The 24290-nt window shown below is 32.6% G+C and overlaps 1 pseudogene; it reads left to right on the top strand.

Moving 5' to 3' along the window:
- Nucleotides 1-22431, top strand: part of LOC138820645 (coiled-coil domain-containing protein 152-like) — a 37745-nt pseudogene extending 15314 nt beyond the window's left edge.
- Nucleotides 22432-24290: the final 1859 nt, after the last annotated feature.

Here is a 24290-nt window from a genome sequence, read left to right as displayed (position 1 = left end):
GGCAACATAGTCAGTGACATAGAACCAGCCTCCAAAGTGTACTGACCTGGAGGAAAAGCTAGACATCTCAGATTTGGTAGCTGGAACTGAACAATACTCCAAAATTAATCCAGGAGCTGAGGTCTTAAATAAAAAACCAAAGACAAGTAGAGACATAAGGGAACAAGAGCATTCTAAAGGTGGAGTTAAGAATAATAAAGCGGGAGTGGATCATGATGAAAAAGACAGAATAAGACATACATGTTTATACTAAATGAAGACTGCAATTATTGAGTTAAAATGTGGTATGATAGATATAAATGATAATTTAAACAGAAATAGTAAAAAATATTTAAATGTGATTGAATAATTTTATTATTGTTTTTCATGACCTGCAAATGGCATCGTGATAAGTTTGGTTTTGAATTCAGCTTCTCTATCTCCTAATTATAGCTTTGTGACCTGAAGGTAAAATGCTAAACATAGTACTTAGGTACAAATTAAATAGTTAACATATAAGAGCTGTAAATATTTTTCCTCTTTTTAAACTTTAGAAATATTTTCATCTTCATCTCTATCATTTTGAGCCCACATATCTGATAAAAATCTACTGGTATACAAAATTTAAATAAAAATCAATTATGTGGAAGATAAGTTGTCTGTACTATTGTTTGTAGCAGAGATTGATGATAAGATTACAAGGCAGTTCTTTAAGTAATAAGAACTTGCTGCTTGAGGAAAACAAGTTCCTTCATTGTGTTGGTACATGAAATGATAGGCTTGGGGCTGCCGATAATCCTGTATGAACTGAGTATATACCCAAATCACAAATTCCCCCTAGAACTTGTCAAATTCAGCTATAGTGACTGTCACATAACAGACTGTGGAGATGGTTCCCTTATTTTAGCTTAATTTAAAATCATCACTCTATCAAAAGAATATTTAAAATGAAAAAAATGACTTTCATTGTAACCTTTATAATGTATTTCAAATACAAAATAAAGAAAAATCTATATTATTAGCTAAAAAACCTTCTGATGTCTAATCTACATCAATTTAGCTTGATTATATATATATATATATATATATATATATATATATATTTAAATTTGAAATTGAGCCACATCTCATATTTATTCAGGATGCTCTTCTATTATGACTTTTTCTTATTACATGACCACCACATATGTTAAAAATAAGTCATAAAATAACACCCATAATTTTAAAATCTAGATTTATAGGTCAGATAGAATAATAATAATGAATGTAAACTATTTACACTGACAGCTAAAATATGTTCATAGAAACTTCCAAAATAAAAGACAAGAACCTTTATTCTAGTAAAGTTTCAAATTCTTTAAGAAGAATCTTAAAATGTTGATTTATGGGTAAGTTATTTATCAACACATAATTACAGTCATTTGTGGTTAAAATTATTCTTTATATAAATAGAAAAAAACCTTGGGAATCTAGCGACATTAACCTATCTATAATAAACTGGCCTGAAAAGTGGTTCAAGTATGCAAAGTGAAACTTGGCAGAGACAGAATCCTACATTCCCATGGAATATGTTAACACTATTTTTTTAATAATTGATAATATCAATTACTGAATCAGTAAAAATTTAAGCAGTATCATTAATAAAATTTTTCTATTACCCATGTAAATAACTCAATAACAATAATTAAATAGTTCTTCATAAAGTAACACTACACCCAAACAACATATTTGAAAACTTGGAAATAATGAATATGTACAAATATGAGGTGTGTCAAACTTAGAGACCAATAAATTTAAAATACATACAGTTGCATAATGAGAACATAGATGCATCAGTAACTTGTAGATTGATACAAAATTTCATGACTATGTCAGAAAATTGGCAAAGTTGGTCCTAGGATATTTTGTTGAATCTAAATGTAAGTAAGATATCACAGACTCCTGGAATTTTTGGTCAAAAGTTATAGTGGCAAAGATGAATAATGGCCAATTATAAGACAAATTAAATACAAAAAGTTAAAAAACTAAAATGGATTGATATACATGAGAAACACCAAAATGGTATGAATACTAAAAATCATGTGATACTTTGAGAAGGTAATAGAAATTAATATATAAAGCATATTTTATATGTTTATAATAAAATTAGTATCTTTTTGATGAAGAAAATCTATGTAAATATATCTGTAAATCAATACAAAGGACTTATTAGAATAAAAAAAGTAATATCAAGAAATAATGGATTTACTACACAATTTTCAGCTAATGAAAAATCAATATAAAATTGCTTGGAAAAATTTATAACTAATGGATCAGACAATTAAAATCTAAACTTGCAGGAATTTAATTTTTGTATAATTGGGACAAGTAAATATTTCTGCCTTCTTGTTGGTGTTAATAAAGCATATTACATGTCAAATGAAATATTTCTCTAAAATATAAATCTGAATATTCCTAAACTCTATAACATAGTCTAGAGAAAAATAATTGCTGTAAAATAAGTTAAGCAACATTTAATACATGAAAAAGTTGCAGGTTATTATAATTGTTTTACCAGTAAATAATTTAAAAATAGTAATAGTCAAAGTACAAATTCTGAGTCTTATATATATTGAACAAATGAATTATGAAAATCACATATTACATTCAATTATGAAAATCACATATTACAGTCAAGTCCTAATTGAAAAAAATAAATATGATACAATTAATTCTGTAGATTCCTCAAATAACCCTAGAGCTACCGTGTGATCCAGTACTTTCATTCATGGGCATTTACCTGAAAGGTTACAAACCAGTATACAGTAAAGCCATCTGCACAACTATGATTATTGCAGCACTATTCACTAAAGCTATGATATTGAATCAGCCCAAATGCTTCTCAATGGATGAATGGATCTAGAAAACATTGTATATGAAATACAATGAAATTTTACTAATTTGTTAGAAAAAATAATATTGTACCATCTGTAAAGAAATGGAAAAACTTGGGGAAAATTACGTTAAGTGAAGCAAGTCAAACCTGGAGAGGCAAAGGATTCATGTCTTCCCTTATATGTGGAAGCTAGATTTAGCTTACAAATTCATAAGTAAATGTGTTGGGTGGTATGTAAGTGAATGAGATGTATTAATGAAATATGCTAGATTCCTGGGGAACTCAAATAATGCAATTCCTTACACAAAATCAAAGTTCAGCAAAGTGAAACACCAAGAAGTTGTTACATAAAAGGGGTGGGGTGGGGTAAAAGGGAAAGAAGTTGATAAATGAAGAGAAGAAGGGGAAATGTGGACAACAATCTAATATATATCCTATAAAGTTAAGAATAGTGAAGGAAAAGGTGGGTAGGAGAAGGATGTATGAGAATGTTGAAAGGGGTAACATTAATCAAGACATATTGTATACATAAGCTGCTTTGTGAAATTGTAACTTCTTCTAAAGATTAAAAAAATTAAAGTAATATTTGAACCTAGATTCAGTTTCAAATATTAAGGAGTTGCTATTTCTTCATAAAGTTTGAGTGGATCATTGCAGAATTTAAAAATAAACTATCATAGAATGATGCATCAATAAAGTATATTTATTATTTGTTAAAAATAGTCCAGAAATAATATAAAATATTAAGATTTTTAAAAATTATTTTTTAGCAATTAGAGATATACTTAACAGGACTTATAATATTTCACCTTGACCATATAGACTTTTGACTACATAATTTGAATTTGATAAAATCTAGTAAAATAATTTAACGAGTCAAATAATAGAGCATATAAACCCTACTAGATGCATTGTTTCCTATTAAAGGCAAATTCCGTTCCGTGATTTTGATCTTTTGCTTTAGGCATATGATTTAGTTTTAGACTAACATTGATGTTTATTCAGGCATTGATTTTCAAATCCATTTTGTGGATTCACTGTAGATATGAAAATATGCTCAACATTGCAGTTAACCCTGAAACATTTCTAGAGGCAATAGAAACATGTTGGGGTGCATGAAATATACCCATGATATCCTGGTGATTAAGCTTCTGTTACATTGTTATTGAACAATGTGATAATGAAAGCAGGGGAGATAGTTTTAAAAGATTGAAAAGCAATTACAGATGGCTTCTCACCAGTTCATTTTGTATTTCTCACTAGTCTAGCTAGTACACTAGTGTTTCATTAGAGCAGGCACAGATAATTAATCATTTCTCTTCCATTTGAATTTATTATCCTTTGGAGATGTTAGCATTAGTAATAACATAGCAGAAAGATGCTAAAGTTTCTCTTATTTAAAAGGTTCTCCAAAAATAAATTTACTCATTCATTACCATTTTTGCTTCAAAAATATTTCTTGAACTTAAAAAGTATTAAGGAGTTTCATAAGAGGTTATGAGTACAATTCATCTTGATCAACGTCCTCTTTTATGTCATACTTCCCATTTTCCCCCTTCCCATCCTTACCCTCAAGTTAAATTTTACACAATGTACAATCAATATTAATGACTCTACTTGTTGATGAAATTCTAACATTCATAAAGTCTTTACAACTGTGCAAAGTGGAAAGCCCAATAAATATTGTGGATTATGTGGTAACTAAATTTTTTCATATGGATTTAACTAATACAGATTAGGATTTGGTCATCAAATTAGTTTATGTTCTATATGTGTAGGATACACTAGAAATATTCTAGTTTCCTTTAATTAATCAATGCCCAATGTAGCATTAGAAGTCATGATTACATGTACATATTACATGTCAATCAAAGCTATAAAATATTTTAAATATTGTACTTTTTAAAATGTTCAAACAATGGTGAGATATAATGGGCCAAGCCTGCAATGCAAGCTATGTGACAAGCACAGATTGGAGGATTAAGGTTTAGGTTAGGCGAACTGTATGAGACTTATCTGAAAAGTAACAAAGCAAAGATGGCTGGAACATGTCTGAAGAAGTAGAATGCCTGCCTAGAAAATCTGATTCCCTAAGTTAAAAAATCTCAGTACCATCAAATAAACAAAAAATAAATAAAATTTCAAGGAATAAGAAGTGCTTTAGGGCAAACAATCAAAATGAAAGAAAAAAAAACAGTGATACATAGCATGTTGCTTAATACCAGTTGAAGAAATGCATTGAATAAAGGTTATTTTCATGAAGATGAAAAGATACTAAAGGTATACTTAGAGAATTTATTTTGGATTATAGGATAATTTTTTTGAGAAATGTAGAGGTGGAAGTTCTGAAGACATCTCTTCTATTTGCTTTTGCCATCTAAGTATGCTCAAGATTGATCTCACAGGAAACCATGCAGGGCGAGGTGGTAGGAAGCTTTCTCATTTATACCTAATATAAGTTAGTCCAATAAGTATTTAGTGATGTAGGAGAAATGGTGAACCAAATTTAAGAATGGTTGAAAACAAGGGAAGATGGCAGGAAAATGAATTAAAATAGTACCAAAAGCAAGTCTCTGCATGCTGGGGTACCCTGTGGTAGAGAACACTGTTGTACCTGAGTTGCTTCTGTTGTCCTTTTTCTTTGGCAACTAGCTGCTGCTTCCAGATTCAAAGACCCCTACCAGCTTAAGGGAAATTTGGAGGGGAGGGAAGTATAGCTGGCCTCTAAATTTCAAGTATATGAATTGTGACTAGACTCTTTTGAGGACTTAACTTCCGAAAAATTTTCCAATACACCAGAATCAAAAGGTGCAAAGATTCATAAGATCCCTATTATTTGCATATATTTAAATAGTGGTATTGTTCAACAAATCAATTTTAGACTATTGTATTTGTTCTTTGTCATATTCCCTTATATACATTCATGATTTCTAATGTCTGAATGCTGAAAACTGCAGCCTTTATTCAAACAGCTTATCTTTTCTGCATAATTGAATTTTTGGTTTATAAGACTACCATTCTAGTTTTTCTTTAGAAGGTACAAATATTTGGCCTTTTACACGGTAAGCATAGAGGAAAAGTAAAAGTAGTCTGAATAGCTAGTAAAATAGGAAAAGCATACAATCAAAAACAAAATTATCAGGAGTAGTTGTATTTGTTAATTTTTCCACAAAGGCTAACAATGTTTGATATTATCTTACTCATGTAAAGGAAACCCCTCTGTACAGCAACTTTACAATAAAATAAAATTTAAAAAAAGAATATACAGAAGAAACTTTTGCCTTTTTCTGAGAAATGACATCTTCACTCATGGAAGATGATGCTAATTGAATATAGCATGATAAGCAGATTTACCCAAGTGAAAATGGAGACATTTCAATATGTATTTATCCCTCAAAAACAAATTATATCAAGAGTAGCAAGTCAAATGTTGGATATTTGTAAGAACATGGTCTGATTGGGGAAATGCAGGACAATTATGCCAAGAACACCATTCAGTGGTTCTTCTGTACAGGTTGAAGTGCTTTCCAAAGAGATCTGTAAGCCAGTTCCAGCTTCCTGACAGCAGGAAAACACAATGTAAAAACACAATAATGCTGTCAAGGAGACCAGAGCTACACAATGGAAGACAGACAGTCATGTTGCAAACCCAGTGATGTCTCTTTCGCTCTTTCCTCTGATCCTCTACATTTTTAGTTTTATTCTGAATGAAAAGTAATTACTTTGAAACTACTGAAGGGTACAATTTTATGTACAAATAAATAAGAAGCACAATCTAATCTGTTTAGTTTTATGAGTCTGGGTGTGTGAAAAAAAATCTGCATTTGTGTCCACTTCTCATACTGATCCTGCTCTAACTTTCTGTAAATCAAATCTCATTTCTTCTTGATACTCAGATCAGCCAGCATGGGTTTTATGAGGACTGCTCTTATTTTTCCACACAACTGACTGACTTGTCCATTTAAATATTCACAGAACATTCTTACTGTATGTGTAACAGCAATAAAACACCATATGTTTCTTTTAAAATATATCTTTGTCATGTATTATTCTGTTAATTTTTGTTCATTTTTATTGTAAAAAATGCTGTACAGAAGGGTTACAGTTACATAAGCAAGGTAATGAGTTCATTTCCTATTGAGCATTGTGTTCTGTTAATTTTTTAAGGAGAACATCCTTACAAGTAAAAATGCTTTGAATATTGCCCTTAATAAATAATGGAACCTAGGACCAATGAGTTAGATATTTTTAAAATAATTTTTAAAAATAATGGTTTTTTCCTATTTTTTTGGAATCTAATTCATTTAATTCTAATTTAATTTTATTCATTTGTTTCTGCCTACTGGATTGGGGTTTATCTTGCTGCTCTCTTTCAAGGTGCTTTGGAAGTCTTATTAAGTTGTTGGTTTCAGATCTCTCTAATTTGTTTATGTAGGAACTCAGAGCTATAAACTTGCCTCTGAATACTGCCTTTGCTGTGTCCCAGAGGAGCTGGTAATTTGTGTGTGCTTTTTTGTTGAATATCATGAACATTTGAATTTCCTTTCTAATCTCTTCCGTGACCCACTGGTGATTCAACAGTGTGTTGTTAAGCCTCCATGTGCACTACATCTGGTATATACACTTTTCTTATTTGGGGAGAGAAAGGGGAAAAACAAAATGTTTAAAAAGAGATACAGGTTGACCCATTGTAACAATGAGATAGACAAGACACTAAGTTGAAAAAGAAACTTTACAACTTGTTGGGGGAGAGAGGCAGGAGTTGGAGAGGTGGAGAGGGAAGGGATGGTATGGGGAAAAAAAAGGAGGAGATAGCAATGCTAGATAGGAAATGTACTCTTTGCCTTACTCATGTAACTGTAACTCCTCTGTACACTATTTTTACAAACAAAAAAGTAAAAAATACTGGGTTCTTAAGAAGCTGATGGCAAAAGAAAGTTAGGAAGTGGAAAATTTATTGAGGAGTACATTGGTGAAAACAGGAAAGGTAGGCAGAAAGATCAGAAGGCATTGTCAGAAATAAGATGCACATTAGAAAGGAAACACCCTGACCATGATCTCTGAAGTAAACAGCCTGTTAAAAGATATATTTTGAGTAAAATGCTGTTAGTATTGTATCTCCTTGCTCACCTGTGGTATGGTTGCTACCCAAGAGGAAACTGAGTCTGTCTACCATGGACATTCTTTCATTGTTTATAAGCTGTTTCTGGAAGAACTTTAGCTTAGAGTACTAAAGTAGATCCTGATGCAACTTGAGAGCTATGAGCTGTCAATTAAGATGAAAGACTCATGTTGAGTATTCTTACAAAAAAAGCAGGTAAAGAGATTGAAGATAGCTATGTAGGTGATAACCATGCCTTTATTTTAACAGACTTATTGTGCTGTTGATATCATTTTTGCTTCTACCCTAAGTGATCAAATTGTACATAGCAAATATTGTTTAGTTTGTTATATATAGTTCCTTACTCCACAAAGCTGTGAAAACATAAATGTATGCTAGTTGGAACTGTTACTTTAGGATAATTTTAATTCCACTCTAGGATAAAGTGAGTGATTAAGAAAAAACAGGCTATACATATTTAATAAGATCAATAAATAAGTTTTTCTCCATCTCCCTCAAGTATAAGGATCTAAACTTATTTAGAACTTAAATGACTTAAAACTGTCATAAGGGTTTCATGAATCATATGGGTAAATTATTATTTATTCTGCTAATGATTACAATGTCACTATTAATTTGGTTTAATTAACTTGTGTTTAAGCGAACAAGAGCAAGAAGGAAGGACTAGCTGTGGATAAAGTTTATAATTCACTCTAATACTTAAAACTTGATTTACTATAACTAATCCATATTTTAGAGCACTAATTAAATGACAGACATCAAATATTTTCTTATATACTTAAAAATAGTTAATTAGAATACTTTAGAGATGGTATAGTTCTTTAACATAAAATTTTATTTATCCAAGCAAATATTGAAAAAAATTGTTTAAAAATACAAATGTAGCCAGGAATTGGTGGCTCTTTCAAGAAATCCTAGCTACTTTGGGGGCTGAAAGGTGAGGATGGGGGTTTGAAGCCAGCCTGGGCAGGAAAGTCTGTAAGATTTTATCTTCAGTGAACCACTCAAATGCCAAAAGTGGAGGCATGGCTCAAATGATAGAGCAGTAGCCTTGAGCATAAAAGCTCAGAGTCAGTGCCCAGGCTCTGAGTTCAAGCACCAGGGTAGTATGAATATATAAATATATGTATATTCATATTAATTCATTCATATTAAATATTATATATAAAACATTTTTTTTCTGGCTGAATTATTTGTGGATGATAGCTATTTGGCCTTTTATTAAGGTGTCTAAGTTTCATAAGTAATCTCAGGGAAGAACTGTGTGCATAAAATCCCCTTCTTAGACATTTGTTCCAAATAAATGCATTTCAGTATAAACTGCATTCTGTATAAATAAGACTTGTATTTCTACAAAATCTCTTTTGAAAACAATTGTGTATTGTTTTATAGTCTTTTGCTTATTTTTTATTAATCAATTGCTGTGGCTTTGTAGAGGAAGACTTGCCAGTTTGAAAAGCTAGTGAGTATTGTGTTACATTGCTCAATGTAATTTATTACAAAAGCCAGGAGGACCATTTACCATTAGAGTCTGAGGACATGGCCATAGTGGTTTATGTGACACTCCTTGATTCTCTGACCTTTCACTCTTGAGGTTTTAAAATCATTTTGTAGAACTCATGAGAACACCATTAACCTAAGCCAGTATCACACTTTGAGGAATGTGATTTCCCATTGACCTCCAGCTGCCTTCTCTCTTCAAATACATACACACATCTTGATTAATAAGGTTGATCAAAGACATACTTAACTGAACTCCAATTAAATCAAATACTTTGCATTAAACTTATTGAGTTCCATAATGAAAACATATACTTTACAAAACAAAGGCTATAGATAATGCTTGAAAAGTTTTTTGAGTTTTCTGACAAGAAGTAGAAGGAAGTGAGAAGAAAAGCAGAAAAAAAGGAAATGGTTACATGCTAGGGTCACCGCCAATAAAACCAAGTACTCAGAGTGTTGGCAAAATCATTATGTTAAAGCCGAGTGAGTATCATGTTGACAAAAAATTGTTAGAGCCCATTTAATATCAAGCATTGGACTCATTACCTTGTTCATGTAACTGTAACCTCTCTGTACAGTATCTTTACAACAAAAATATATATTAAGACAAAAGAAAGGAAAAACAATGATAATTTTTTAATGTTAGATTTTTCTTTTAGAATATCATGCAAAGATGGTTCGGAACATATTTGGGGTTAAAAAGATAGATCCAGCTGAGAGCCAGTGCCTCATGCCTGTAATCCTAGCTATTTAGGAATCTGAGATTTGAGGATCCTGGTTTAAAGCCAGGCCTGGTAGGAAAGACCATAAATCTCACCTCTAATTAACCACCAAAATGCTAGATATGTAGCTGTGGCTCAAGGATTAGAGGACTAACCCTGAGCAAAATGGCTCAGGAACAGACGCAGGTCCCAAGATCAAGCAACAGAATTTGCACCAAAATAAAGAAATTAATTAATTAAATGATATGATGCTAGAACTTGGGGAAGCATGCACACCATGAACCTACCATGGTGTTATCATGTCATGTCTTCATGACAGTTTGTCACTCAGAGGCCATTCAGAATATCTTGCTATGGAATTTGAGTTTATGCTAGCTGACTTGATGGAAGGTCAATGAAAATGAGCATGAGCGTGCTAGTTAATTAGATCCTATAAAAGAATGGAGGAAATTCTTACTGGGTATATCAATCAATATTACAAATAGAGACATCTAGACCAACTTGAGGATTAAATAAGATAATTGATATAAAGTTCACTTAGTGCAAATTGTACATGATATATTTTGTTTAAAATCAATGATCATGATTATTTTCTTCTTATAGAGCTTAGAATATTTGTAAAGTTCTGTGAAAACAACTGTGTGTTGAGAAGATATTTTTCTTATGTTCATACCACTTGCCAGCAAATGAATACAATTTTATGCTTAGTGATTTTATTATTCAGACTGGTGATTCTTTTCATTAGGTATATTTCATGTTTTCATAGGAATGGTATCTTCTCACCTGATACAAATGATTACTGTTTTCCTTGTACTTTCTCTGTAAGATACTTTATATACTGTAGTCTATTTCAAAAACATGTATGTATGAAAGATAAATTTAGATCCTAACATATTTCTCAGAGGAGGTTATATATATATAGAATATAATATTCTTTATTGTTGAAGGAGTGACTTTGAAATCATCAAGTCTGGATTTTCAGCTCTGTCATTTACTGAAGTCAAGATTTAAAATGAATTATTTCACTCACTGTTTCATTTCCTGGCCCCATAGAATGACATCTCTAGTACTTACTTTACAAATATTTTCAAGGAATGTGTGAAAAATATGTGTATATAGTACCTGGCACACAGTATTGATTTCATGATGGCTATTGTTTTATCAATACTTATCATTTAAAAGTTAGCTTTTTCATAAAGGCAGATTAGTATATGAAAAGAAAAAAAAGATAATATAGTGCTTTTCTTGGCTCATGGGGATTATTGTTTGGTATAAATAATAATATTACTACTGTAAATCAAAAAACAATGGGTTCTCAGTTTCATTCAATGCCACATTAAACAATGGTCTAGCATTTTATAGTTAATTTGTTTCATTTTTTTAAAAAAACTGGAATTCTAAATAGAATCCTAGAAAGAAAGCAATTTGATAGATCTCATTTTTAAAGTTCTACTCACCAAATTATAAACATCCAATTCTCATTCACATATCTTTAAGTATAATATCAGTGACTTGAGCTTCCATCCTAAGACTGAGGGAAAAAACAAAAATAGCATTCAAGTTTATAAAATTATTTATCATTGGACTAAAACCTGAAATAGAACATTGGAAACACACTTATAAAATCCATTTTCCTGGTATTCTTTAGTTTTTATTCAGTCATTTAATCATGTGCTTATTCAGTAAATATTTCTAAATACTATTATGTACCAAGGAACTAACCAAATCTAAGCGGATACTCATATATGGTAAGCTTTGAGGAAGATCACATTTTGTAGGTTCTATCTTTATTAAGCAACCCTGAAGAAAACTATTTTATACCACATTTCACAAACTATATATAAAAAGAAAAGAATGCACTATAGAGAAAACTAAGAACATGAATAGTGCATAATATATGTTTTATAAAAAATTGAATGAAAACCAAAAAATAGTATAAAATTCTAGTAATACTATGAAAGTCCATGGTTCTTTATCTAAAACCCTTAGAAACAAAAATATATTAAATCTTAGCACTGTTTATACAGGTATGTTGAGAAACGTAGTATAGTATTAGTACTATTGATTACATTATAATCCAATCTCTAGAAAAACAGTAATAAAATTGTTAATTTTTTGTAGCAAAACGTATGGCTGTTGTCTCTAAGTAAACAGTAAACAGTAAACAGCCACATAACAAATTGGGATAAATAGGTGCCAATAAGCAGCCACATTCTGTTTAGGTCAGATTTTTCTGCCAAATTAGTTTAGATTCCATCCAGTTGGCTGTCAAATTATTTAGGAAATAAAAAGAAAGGAAAGAGAGGGAGGGAGGGTCGGGAGAACGAAGAAGCAGGGATTAAAAGGACTGAGAATCTGGAGCAGTTATGAGTCAAAGCAGTGAAGGATGTATTAAAAAGATTTGCAATGTGTATCGACAAAAATGATAAATAACTTCTCCCACATAGAAAAGAATGCACTGCTCTTCATAAGATGATAGAAGGGGTACAACAGATCATTGAATAGCAACACAATTTGAAAGGTGAAAATGAAAAACTAAAAAGAAATGCTGATCTTATGAAAGAAAAGATACAATCTCATGAACAGGAATATAAGAATAATATTTCTGAAATTCTAAGTGAAATGAAAACCAATGAAGCCTGAGTGTTGGTAGGCTCATGCCTGTTATCCTAGCTACTCAGGAAACTGATATCTGAGGATCCTGGTTTGAAGCCAGCCCAGGCAGCAAAGTCTGTGAGACTCTTATCTCCAATAAACTACTCAGAAAAGACTGTGACTCAAGTGGTAGAGCACTAGCCTTGACAGAAACTCTAGGCTAACGCCCAAGCCAGAGTTCAAGCCCAAGGACTGGCAAAAACAAAAACAAAAACAAAACAACAATAAAAGAATACAAAAAACTGCCAAAGAAGAGGTACATAAAATAGAAACAAGCAAGCTTTATCTGGATTTGAAAGGAAAATAAACTGAATTAAATCAAGAAAAAGACAAAGAACTAATGAAGAAAAAGGAGATGGAGATTTCAGAGTTAAATACAAAATTAAGAGCTCAAGAAAATGAAAAAAAAACAAATAAAACTACACTTAGAGTTTTATGTCAAACTAGCAAGAATTCAGAAGAAATCAAAATCATATGCAGATGATTTTGTTTTGCCATAAAAAGTCTACAGAAGGAAGCTTCAGCATCTTCAAGAATAACAGGAGACTATAATTCTTTGTAATACCATCTGAGATTTAGAGCAACACTTTCCTTCCTTCCCTCCTTCCCTCCTTCCCTCCTTCCCTCCTTCCTTCCTTCCTCCCTTCCTTCCTTCTTTCCTTCCTTCCTTCCTTCCTTTCTTCCTTCCTTTCTTCCTTCCTTCCTTCTTTCCCTCTTCCTTTCTTTCTTTTTATTTCCTTCTTTCTCCCCCCCCCCTCTGTTTATTATTCTGCCTGTACTGGTCCTTAACAATCTGGGCCTGGCACTCTCACTAAGGTCCTTTTTGCTCAAGGCTAGCACATTACCACTTAAGTTCTGTCATTAGTTGGAGTAAAGAGTCTCCTGGACTTTCCTGCCCCAGCTGGCTTTGAACTGCAATCCTCAGATCTCAATCTCCTGAGGAGCTAGGATTAGAGGCACAAGCCACTGGTGCCTGGTTAAAGCAACACCTTTTGTTAGCAAAAATTTTTAGTGTAAGAGGTTTTGATCACAGTAGTAAATTTTTAATAGTCGAAACAATTAAAAAATTTACTTCTCTTTTCAGTACAAATACACTGCCTACATAGTAAAAAGAGGAACTTAACAAAAGAAATAACAAACAGATAAATAAGAGAAATAAAATTTTTGTTGCTAGAATTCTTACACAATTACAGTGTAGAAATTATGAACTTGTGTTCGACATAACGACTTGTACTTTTCATTGTTGCAATGGGTCCACCTGTATCCCTATTTAAACGACTTGTTTTTCCCCTTCCCCTCCACAAATTATACCGACATCAACTACAGTGAAAGCAGGGGTTATACTGTGGGGGAGGGACATACAAAGCAACAAAGAAGTAATCTTATAAATGTGTTAGAAACAATCGCATGAAAGAAAAAAAAAACATTTGCAACTTTGGTGGGGGGTGTGGGGAGAATTGGGTGGGAGGGGTAGGAGGATAGGAAGGGATGGGAAGGGGAAACAAAGGAGGAGGCTACAATGCTTGATAAGAAATGTACTCATTATCTTGCCCATGTAATTGTAACCTCTCTGTACAGTATTTTCACAATAAAAAAATAAAAATAAAAAAGAATATTTTCAAATATAATTTAATTTTGTCCTAACCCTTGTGAAAATAAAAGTGGACTTGCCAAAAAGAAAAAAGAAAAAAAAGAAATTATGAACTTGTGTATTTATGAATTTGGCAATGACCTAGTAGTTACTTAGCTTTCACACATTTCAAATATGTTCTAAGTATATAAATGTTTCCTATGTTTCTTAACAGTATATATTCTAGGAAATGTATCTCAATTTTTCTCTAAGATAGTGACTTATTTAAATTTATATACTTCATCAAAATGTACTCATCATGTGAAATGAGAGGTGATTTTCTGTATACAGTAGTGCCCCTGGCAGATTCCACTCACTGGAACAGTTCTAGTTACATGGTGATTTTACTGTACAACTGAGAATTAGGTTTTTATCTTCATACTCATTACCGTTGAAATTAGCCACTAAAACATAGGGCACCAAGTTATGATTTTTAAAGGTTTGTTCTTGACTATTTTGACTTGGTGAACTTATACATATTTTAGAATTTAGATTTTCTTAGTCAATTTATGTTTTCCTTCAAGAATATTCTCTAAGTAGAGGAAGTATTGTTCCTTTGTATAGTACTTGAAAACATTTTAATGTTTCTTCTTTAATTTGTTATTTTATTTTGACATTAAACAGGTTTCATCTTTAAAACACTTTAAAGTTATTTATATTTCAATAATTATATATGAAAGTAGATCATATTAACTATGTTTAGAATAAGAAGTATGCATAGAAGTAGATAATATTGTGAGGCCAATATTTTAAAATCCAATTCTGAAAGGTTTTTTGAATAGTATGTATCTCAAATTTTCTCTAAGATAGTGACTATTTAAATTTATATCTTTCATGAAAATTTACTCATCATGTGGAATGAGTGGTGATTTTCTGTACATAGTAATACCCCTGGCAGATTCCACTCATTGGAACAGTTCCACTTACATGATGTTTCTACTGTGCAACTGGGAATTAGGTTTTTATCTTCATACTTATTAAAGTTGAAATTAACCACTAAAACATAGGGCACCAAGTTATTATTTTTAAAGGTTTCTACTTTGCTATTTTGACTTGGTGACCTTACACATATTTTATAATAGTATAGTATTTCTTTTTTAAAGAAAGAGACATTGCAGTCCATATTATACCCCTACACATGTGATAAAAGGAACAGATTTTAGCTGATTTCAGCTTCCCCTCATGATGCAAAGGTAGACCACCAGTCTTCCTGTTTGGCTTTGTACACATTGCAATTTGATATAGTGGTTGAAAAGCAGCCAGCTAACAGGGAATTGCAGTAATCAAGTTGTTGAGAAAAAAAAATCAATGTACCAAACAGACTTTCAATCTCATTATCAGACTGATGAAGGTAGAGAAGATTGTCGGCCTTCTTCTGCCAGCATCCACATGGATAGGAGGGAGGGAAAGAAAAATGACTTCACTGTGTTAAAGGAAAGGGTATCACATAAGGCCATGCTAAGTCTAAATAAATCTTAATATAAAAATTAAAATTGATCAAATGCCATCCCTTTCAAATATAAATGGAACTACCAGCAATTATCAAGTAAATTATATGAATTAGTAGATCATTTTAATTATCTGCTTTCAACTAGTTCTATAAAATTATATGCTACTAAGGAAAAGTAGTATAGTATATACTGTTCAAATAGAGGCAAATAGTAATGAATTAATGACTTGGTTAGCAACATTTTTCATATAGAATAGCATGGGTATTAAAAATCAAACCAACTAGATATGTATTCTTTCAGTAGTGTACTTTGTTTCTAGGAGTAAAATATAAAGAGGAACTTGATGAAGAAAGATTAAGAAGAGAGAAAACTGGAAAGAAAAGGACAAAATGATGTGGACTGTTCTCTGAGGGTGAGGCTACTGAGGCTTCAGTCAATCTAGGACTGCTCTTGAAAGGCAGGCATACATTTCCAAGCATTATATTAAAATTTCATGATCAATAATGCTGAAAGCTGCAAAACATACAAGCAAAATAAGTGCTGACAATTCACCAGCATATGAATTTAATAAAATGTCATCCTCCAGCTTCAGCAGCAGTGCCAGGATGAGATGGTCATCTGATTAGAATCTGTCAAATGAATCTCCATTTGTCAAGTAATAATAAACTCAGGATAGTACCTTTTGTCCTCCGTTGTGTTTGTTCTCGAAATACAGCAGACAATTCATATGCTAATATAATTCTACTGTTTTCAACACTGAGTCCACAATTCAAACTAAGACCTTTTGGATAGGGACAAAAATATTATTTACCAACTTTGCTTCCATATATTGATGGCATCAAGATGCATTAGCCCCTTTCTTTAAGCAGTACTAATCCAGAGGCTGCACTCATGTATGCACATATCATGTATTTATTGTTCCAAGCAGATTAGCACCATTACAGGACATAGGGAATAATACCTTTACATTGTTAAGGAAAACGTCCTCATATTAATACTTAGCTATTCTGAATGGGGGGGGGGTAAATATTTACAAAACAATACATTTATCTATCATCTACTCCATCCACTTTAAGAATCATACCCAGTGCCAGGTTAAACCTGTGAAATGCATGAAGATGAAGGAGATTGCTCATCTATGTGACTGCCCAGAAATACAATTGCTTCTTTCTCATATGTTATTGAATGGATGCCTTGAGAAAAATGGCCAAAAGTATTGGCAGGATTTTAAAAAGTACATTCAGTCAAGTAGATATAAAAGAGGAGATACATATGATGAACAAGTTCAGGAGGGCTATATAGAATAACATTGTACCATAGATATGATTTGAGATGATAGAATTTACTTTAGTAATATTTCCTTTTCTATATATTCTACAAATCATGTTATGTATCATAAACATACACAGTCAAGAGTAATTTGAAAGAGCAATTCTGTTGCCGTGTATTTTAATCTATTGGAAATAGGGTTAAGATAGTATACTTTATATTGGAGTAGGGCACTAAAATAATCTTGAGACTTATCCTAAATTGGTGTAGTTCAATGTTTTTCCATTTAAATCATTGACGAATGGGTGACTTCAGTGATATATTTATTTGTGTCATTCATCCAATCAACATACATTCTGAAATTTTATTATGCATAGTAAATCAGAGTATTAATAGATAAATGCATACCATATATGTGTATGCTTTTGTGGTACATAATGACATTTCTACCAATGAAAAATGTCTCATTTCTTTATCCCTAAAAGTTTGAATGAGACTGAATTGACCCATGCTTGTCTTGGGTTTGCCTATTAGGTTTGTCTGGCTACTGTGGTCAGTGTTCTGTCTAAAACATGAACTGCTATGTATAAAAGGTATATAACTGCTCCAGATTAATCTAGAATAGATTCAAGTACTATTAGGAAATTACAAAGAGAGCTTTCATCCTTAAAATCTAGTTTTATGAAAAGAAAGTTTAAGTAAAACTAGGATTTGATTTCTTGATTGAAATATAAAATTTATATAAAATTGTTTTTATTTAGTCAATAGTATATATATATATGTATATATATTTCAATATTTGATTTAATTTCCATGATGACAAAAGTTATAATTTCTTGAAAGCAAATATAAATAACATTTAAATAAGCTCTGGGCATAATTATTAAGTATGATTTTGGGGTGTTTTTTATTCATTTGTGTGTTTTTTTTGTCAGTAGTAGGGCTTGAACTCTGGGCCTGGGAGCTGTCCTCAGCTCTTCAACTCAAGCCAAATGCTCTATCAGTTGAGCTACAGTTCCACTTCCACATTAAGTATGTTTGTCTAGAAAATTCACCAAGAACACACAAGTGAAAGAAGATAGAAGCATGCCATCGCTAACATAAAGAACTAAATCAGAAAACAAATTTTATTCAAGTTACCCAGTTTCTTTTGTTTACCCAAATATGCTCTAGTATATCAGAGTGTTGCAGATGTGGTATTTTGACTATTCTCTCTGGGTATAACCAAGTAACAATAACAAAATATAACACATTAGAATATAAACTTCCATTTCAGGATAGCACTTTGTGATACTATATGTATTTATGATTGATAAAACAATAGTAGTTTGACTGCTATTATACAAATGTATCTATATGAAATTATAGTACTAGCATCTCAGAAACTTAAAAATGTTAAAATCATTTTAACATAATGTCCATTTGTGAACTACTATTAATAAAATATGGAAATATATTTTCATGGAACCTATCCAAAGCAGCAGGATTGACACTGTCAAAAAAACAATATTTTGTTTTATTGACAAAACAGGCTACTAGAAAAAGTATGTTTATTACAGCATTATTCACCATAGCTAGGATATGGAACTAACAACCCAGATGTCCTTCAGCACACAAATGGATCAAAAAAATTTGGTATATATGAACAATGGAATTCTATACTTCCATCAGAAAGATTGACACCACCCCATTTGTAAGGAAATGGAAAGACTTGGAAAAAACCATATTAGCTGAAATAAGCCAGACCCAAATATCAGAGGTCTTATGATTTCCCTCACTTGCAATAATCAGTATACATCTAGGATAACCTTAGCTGATGAGTAGAATAGCTGAATAGCTATGTACATATGAATATATAAGAAGATGCTAAGCAAAATGAAGTCTAACAGATGGAAATGAGTTTTTCTTCGTTGTTGTTATTGCACTATGTGATTTTTTTTGTTTCTTTTGGATGAACTTTCTCCTATTGTATATCCCCTGTTGTCACTGTATTTGATTTTGGTAGCCTGCAACTTGTATATACACTTATTTGAATTAGGGAAGAGAATGGGAACAACAGAATGGTCAAGGACAAGGGAGAATCAATGTAACAGCGACATACAAAAGACAATATGTTGGAAATGATCTATACAACTTGGAAGGGAGGGAAAGTAGGAGAAAAATGAGGGAAGGGGTAACAAGTTTGACAAGAAATGTACTTATAACCTTATTTATGTAACTGTAGCCCTTCTGTACATCACTTTGACCATATTTATTTTACAAAAAACAGGCAAATGTGTGTCCTATGTGTTTTCTTCTGATAAGAACTAAAGCCAAAGTGCATTTATTGTGATAAATGGCAATGAAAGTGAGAAAAATCCAAGAATAGAAAAGCAACTCTCATAAAGGGTATGTTTTACTCTGAGTGTTCCAAAAGAATTCACAAAATAAGCTGAACTTCCACAAGTATATTTTAAAGAGTAGCAGTTGAAAGCAATTTTAACTTCAGATTAACAGTAACAACATTTACTTGTAGATTATAGGAACATGCTAGTTACAATAAATGAGGGACACCTTGAAAAGTATGGTTCTCTGGGTCTGGCTTGTTTCACTTAACATAATGTTTTTAAACACTCTTTGCATTTCATTACCAGTAGTACAGTACCATTCTTTGTTAGAGAAGCATCCTATTTTCTTGATCTATTCATCCATTGAGGGACAGATGTGTTGACTCCATATCTTGACTATGGTAAACAATACTGCAGTGAACATGGTTTTGCTATGGTAGCTTTAGTTTGACTCCATATCTTGACTATGGTAAACAATACTGCAGTGAACATGGTTTTGCTATGGTAGCTTTAGTGTGACTTTATTTGTGATCTACTGGATAAATGCCCAGAATTGGAATTGCTGGGTTATAGAGAAGCTCTATGTTTAGTCTTTTGAAGAATATCAGATTGCTTTCCAGAATGGTTGAACTAGTTACATTCCCACCCAAAGTGTAGCGGTGTTCCCTTTTGACTACATCCCCACCTGCATCTGCTATTATTAGTTGTCTTGATCATTGCCATTCTAACTAGGGTGAGGTGTAATCTCAATGTTGTTTTGATTTGCATTTCTTTTATGGGCAGAGATGTTGTACATTTCTTCTTATGTCTACTGGCCATTCTTACTTCTTCTGAGAAATGTCTCTTTAAATCTTTAGCCCATTTATTAACTGATTTGTTTCTTTAAACACATTGGATGGTAAAAGACAAAAAAATACACTTGTACATGATAAATTATGCAGGTCTAGATATTCAACCAGTGAGACCAAAGGAGAATAATCTTAGGAGAGGATCACAAAAGCTAAATAGCTATGTGTATATGACTTTATAAAATGGTATTTATTGAAATGAACTCCAGGTTATGGAAACAAGGTTTTTGTTATTTAGTTTTTTTTAATCTTTTTTTCTCCTTTGTCACTGTTTTGTTTTCTGTCTCTTTTGTCTTGCATGTAAATTTATCCATTTTGGGGAAGGTAAGGGAGGAGCACAGAAATGGTGGGACAAAGGATGAACACCAGACACTATGTTGGAAATGAACTATACAACTTGTGTGAGTGGGGGAGGCTGGGGAAAAGCAAGAGAAGGGTGACATTATTCAAGAAAAAATCTGTTAGCCATGAGAAAGAATAAAATAAGGTTATTTAGAGGACAATGGATCAAACTAGAACAAATCATGTTAAGTGAGGTAAACCAATCTCAGATGACAAAGGACACGTGTCCTCTCTGTTATGCAGAAGTTACAGCTAAAATGCACTGGGATATGATAATTTATACAGGATTCTAAACACAAACAGGAAGACCAAAGATGTTCTCAGGTAAGAAACAAAGAGGTACTCTCATATTTATGTTAAAATATATATATTTGGGGCTGGGAAGGTGGCTCAGTAGTAGAGTGCTTGCCTTGCATGCATGAGGCCCGGGGTTCGATTCCTGAGCACCACAAAAGCAAAAAGAAAAAAGCCTGAAGTGGTGCTGTGGCTCAAGCGGTAGAGCGCTAGCCTTGAGCTGAAGAGCAGAGGGATAACACCCAGGCCCAGAATTCAAGCCCCACGACTGGACCACCCCCCAAAAAAATATGTATAATATATATATATATATATATATATATATATATATTCAGCAATATTTGTTTCATTTTAAACTCAGTTCATAGTTGTTTTTTTTTTTTACTACTGTCTTGGTGAGGTGAAGCATTTGTTTAGAAATTCTCTTTCCTGGGGAATACTTTGTCTCCAAAAGTATTTCTTCATCTATTATTTCTGTGCATTTATTTTTAAAAATATTTCTTAATAGCTGAGGTAGTTTCAAATCATTGCTAGGCCATTTAATCTGAACTCTCTCTGACAATGGAAACTCTGTAGAACCATTTCTGCCTAAATAAAGCACTGTGTGCCCCTTCCTTTCCTCTTTCCTCATGATGAAGCCTTGACTACATCTAACCTTTATATCCTTAGTGTAAGTCTTGGTAATGATGGCCTTATTTTTGCCTATCTTTTTTTCTTTTTATGGTGGTGAGAGTGCTGTCCCTAGGCTGCTTTTTTTTCTCTCAAAGCTAGCACTGTACCACTTGAGCCACAGATCCTTAAGGCCTTTTTGTGCTTAATTAGAAATAAGAGTCTCACTGACTTGTTGCCCAAGCTAGCTTGAATAGCAACCCCCTCAGCTCTCAGCCGCCTGAATAGTTAGGGTTATAGGCTTGAGCCATAGGTGCTCTGCTCTCCTCAATAATTTTCAACAATGATTGCACAATTTCTTCGTAGATAAGAGTACATGGTATTCCTGTAGGAAATGCCTCTCACGTTTGGGCTTCTTTTTCAGATTTAGGCTGGAGGCAAAGGACACTAAATCATTTATGGCATTCTTATTTTCTCCAGGTATTAAGAAGTTTACATGCAGAATTAGGCTCATTGTATCCCTTCTTTATCATAAACATTATCTGTAAAAATAATTAAATAATTCGTCTAGAGACAATTTAGAGATCAAATCCCTCACCTATTTTTAAATTTTGTTAGCATATTTTTGCTATGTATGTGCATATATATGTATATATCAACCTGAATGCAATTGGTTTTGTGCTTTTACTTCATAACTTAAATATTCTCCCATAGAGAAACTTTCAAAGCACACAGACCACCACTGTTTTACATGGAAGCTGGAAGTGATTGGTTGCAGAGGCAGTGTGTTGCACAGAGTCTGTAATTAAGGAGCCTCAAACCAACAAAAAGTGTAGGGTTGTTTCATGTTGACTTCAGTGTCACAACATTATTAAACTTGCAAGTTTCAATTACTTTCTTACAGTAAGTGATCGTCTTTTGACTGCTTCTAAGTCTGAACTACAAATTGTAGTCTGGTCTAATATGTAAGAAGTGTGGAACTCTTCACTGAATAAGAAAAATGTGAAAAATAGTTAAAATCAACTCTTACTAGAGGAACTTTCAGAGGAGTAGAATTAATACCTTAACTTTAATAGAAAAATTGCTGCAAACTCAGTGTGGACAACACTGACATATTACCATTCCGGTTGACATTGTTGTATAATGTTCTTCACCTTTTGGTAATTTTACATCCATAAATTTTAGCAGACTTCTTACACTTAGAAATTAGCCAGTTAAGTATAACTTGTTTTTCCTAAAAGGTCTTCTCCCTAAAGAAAATATCATATAGTTATAACTTAACTAGGGGAAGACAAATCTCAATTCCAACTCCAGTATTCTCATTGTCCCACTGAATGCTGGAGGAATTTAGAAAAAATGGTAAAGTTCAGTAATAGGCCAGAAGCTTAAAAGCCAAACTATCAATATTTCTTCCTTCTCCCATCTCATCCTGTCATCACTAGAGACAATTTTTTTCTCCCATGTATTGTGTCCAAATATTAATAATGAACTTCAAAGCTCAGACCAAGTATTTACAATAACAATGATTATTTTTATAACACAGGTCAAGGAAAAAGCAGATAAAATGTAGAAACAAATAATAATTGTAAACAGAAAAAGTAGAAAACCCCCAAATCAAAAGGAGATCAAAGAATTCAAAACACTGTAACAGAAATAAAGATGGCTTTGATGGTATATTAGTAAAACTAGACCCAGTTGAACAAAGATTGAGGAGCCTTGACTATGTCAGTTCTCAAACTGAAAAAAAAAATCATAGAGAAAATAGACTGCCTAAAGAAAGGAAGAGTGGTTGGGGTTGGCAGAATAATTTAGTTGGAGAGAGCTCAATAGAGAGCTAGCCAATGAGCAAAATCTTGAGGTACTTAGTTAAAGTACCAATCTCTGATCAAAAACAAACAAGCAAAAAAGAATCTACAACTCAAGAACTGTGAAGAAGCCGGGCGCCAGTGGCAAACGCCTGTAATCCTAGCCACTCTAGAGGCTGAAATCTGAGGATCGTGGTGCATAGCCAGCCCAGGCAGGAAAGTCCGTGAAACTCTTATCTCCAATAAACCACCAGAAACCTGGAAGTGGTGCTGTCTCTTAAGTGGCAGAGAGCTCACCTTATGCTGAAGAGCTGAGGGACAGTGCCCAGGCCCAGAGTTCAAGCCCCACGGCCGACAAAAAAGAAAAAGAACGAAAAGAACTATGAAGACACCATAGCAGGTGTACCATATTCAAAATAAAAATATTAAAAGTGCAAGGAAGAGAGGAGAGAGGGGAAGAAAAGATAAATAGTTGAAGCAAGGATGCCTGAATTCTGATGTTAGACAATCATTATACATCCAGGAAGCTCAGAAAATATCATGAAGAACAACCATCCAAATCTATGAAATGCCTAGGATTATATCAGACTTTACTAATCATGCAAACGAAAAGAAATTAATTTAAAGTATTGTAGATACAAACAAAACAGAAATCCACCAAAGCAGACTTCTGTATTCCATAAAATCATTGGCCAAAACTGAGAAAAAATTCTTAGAAGAATCAGTGAATGGTCAACAGAGCTGCCTTCCAAGTATTTTTCCAGTTATTTATAGATAAGAGAAATGCTACAGGCTAGATTGAAGAGCACTGGAAAATAAAATAAAATAAATAGTAAGGGGAAAAAACAAAGGAGGAGGT

The sequence above is a fragment of the Dipodomys merriami genome, unplaced genomic scaffold, assembly GCF_024711535.1.
Source record: "Dipodomys merriami isolate MVZ:Mamm:240054 unplaced genomic scaffold, mDipMer1.0.p SCAF_9, whole genome shotgun sequence".
Lineage (NCBI taxonomy): Eukaryota > Metazoa > Chordata > Mammalia > Rodentia > Heteromyidae > Dipodomys > Dipodomys merriami.
Note: the sequence above shows the minus strand (reverse complement) of the source record. Positions and strands in the feature narration are given on the sequence as shown.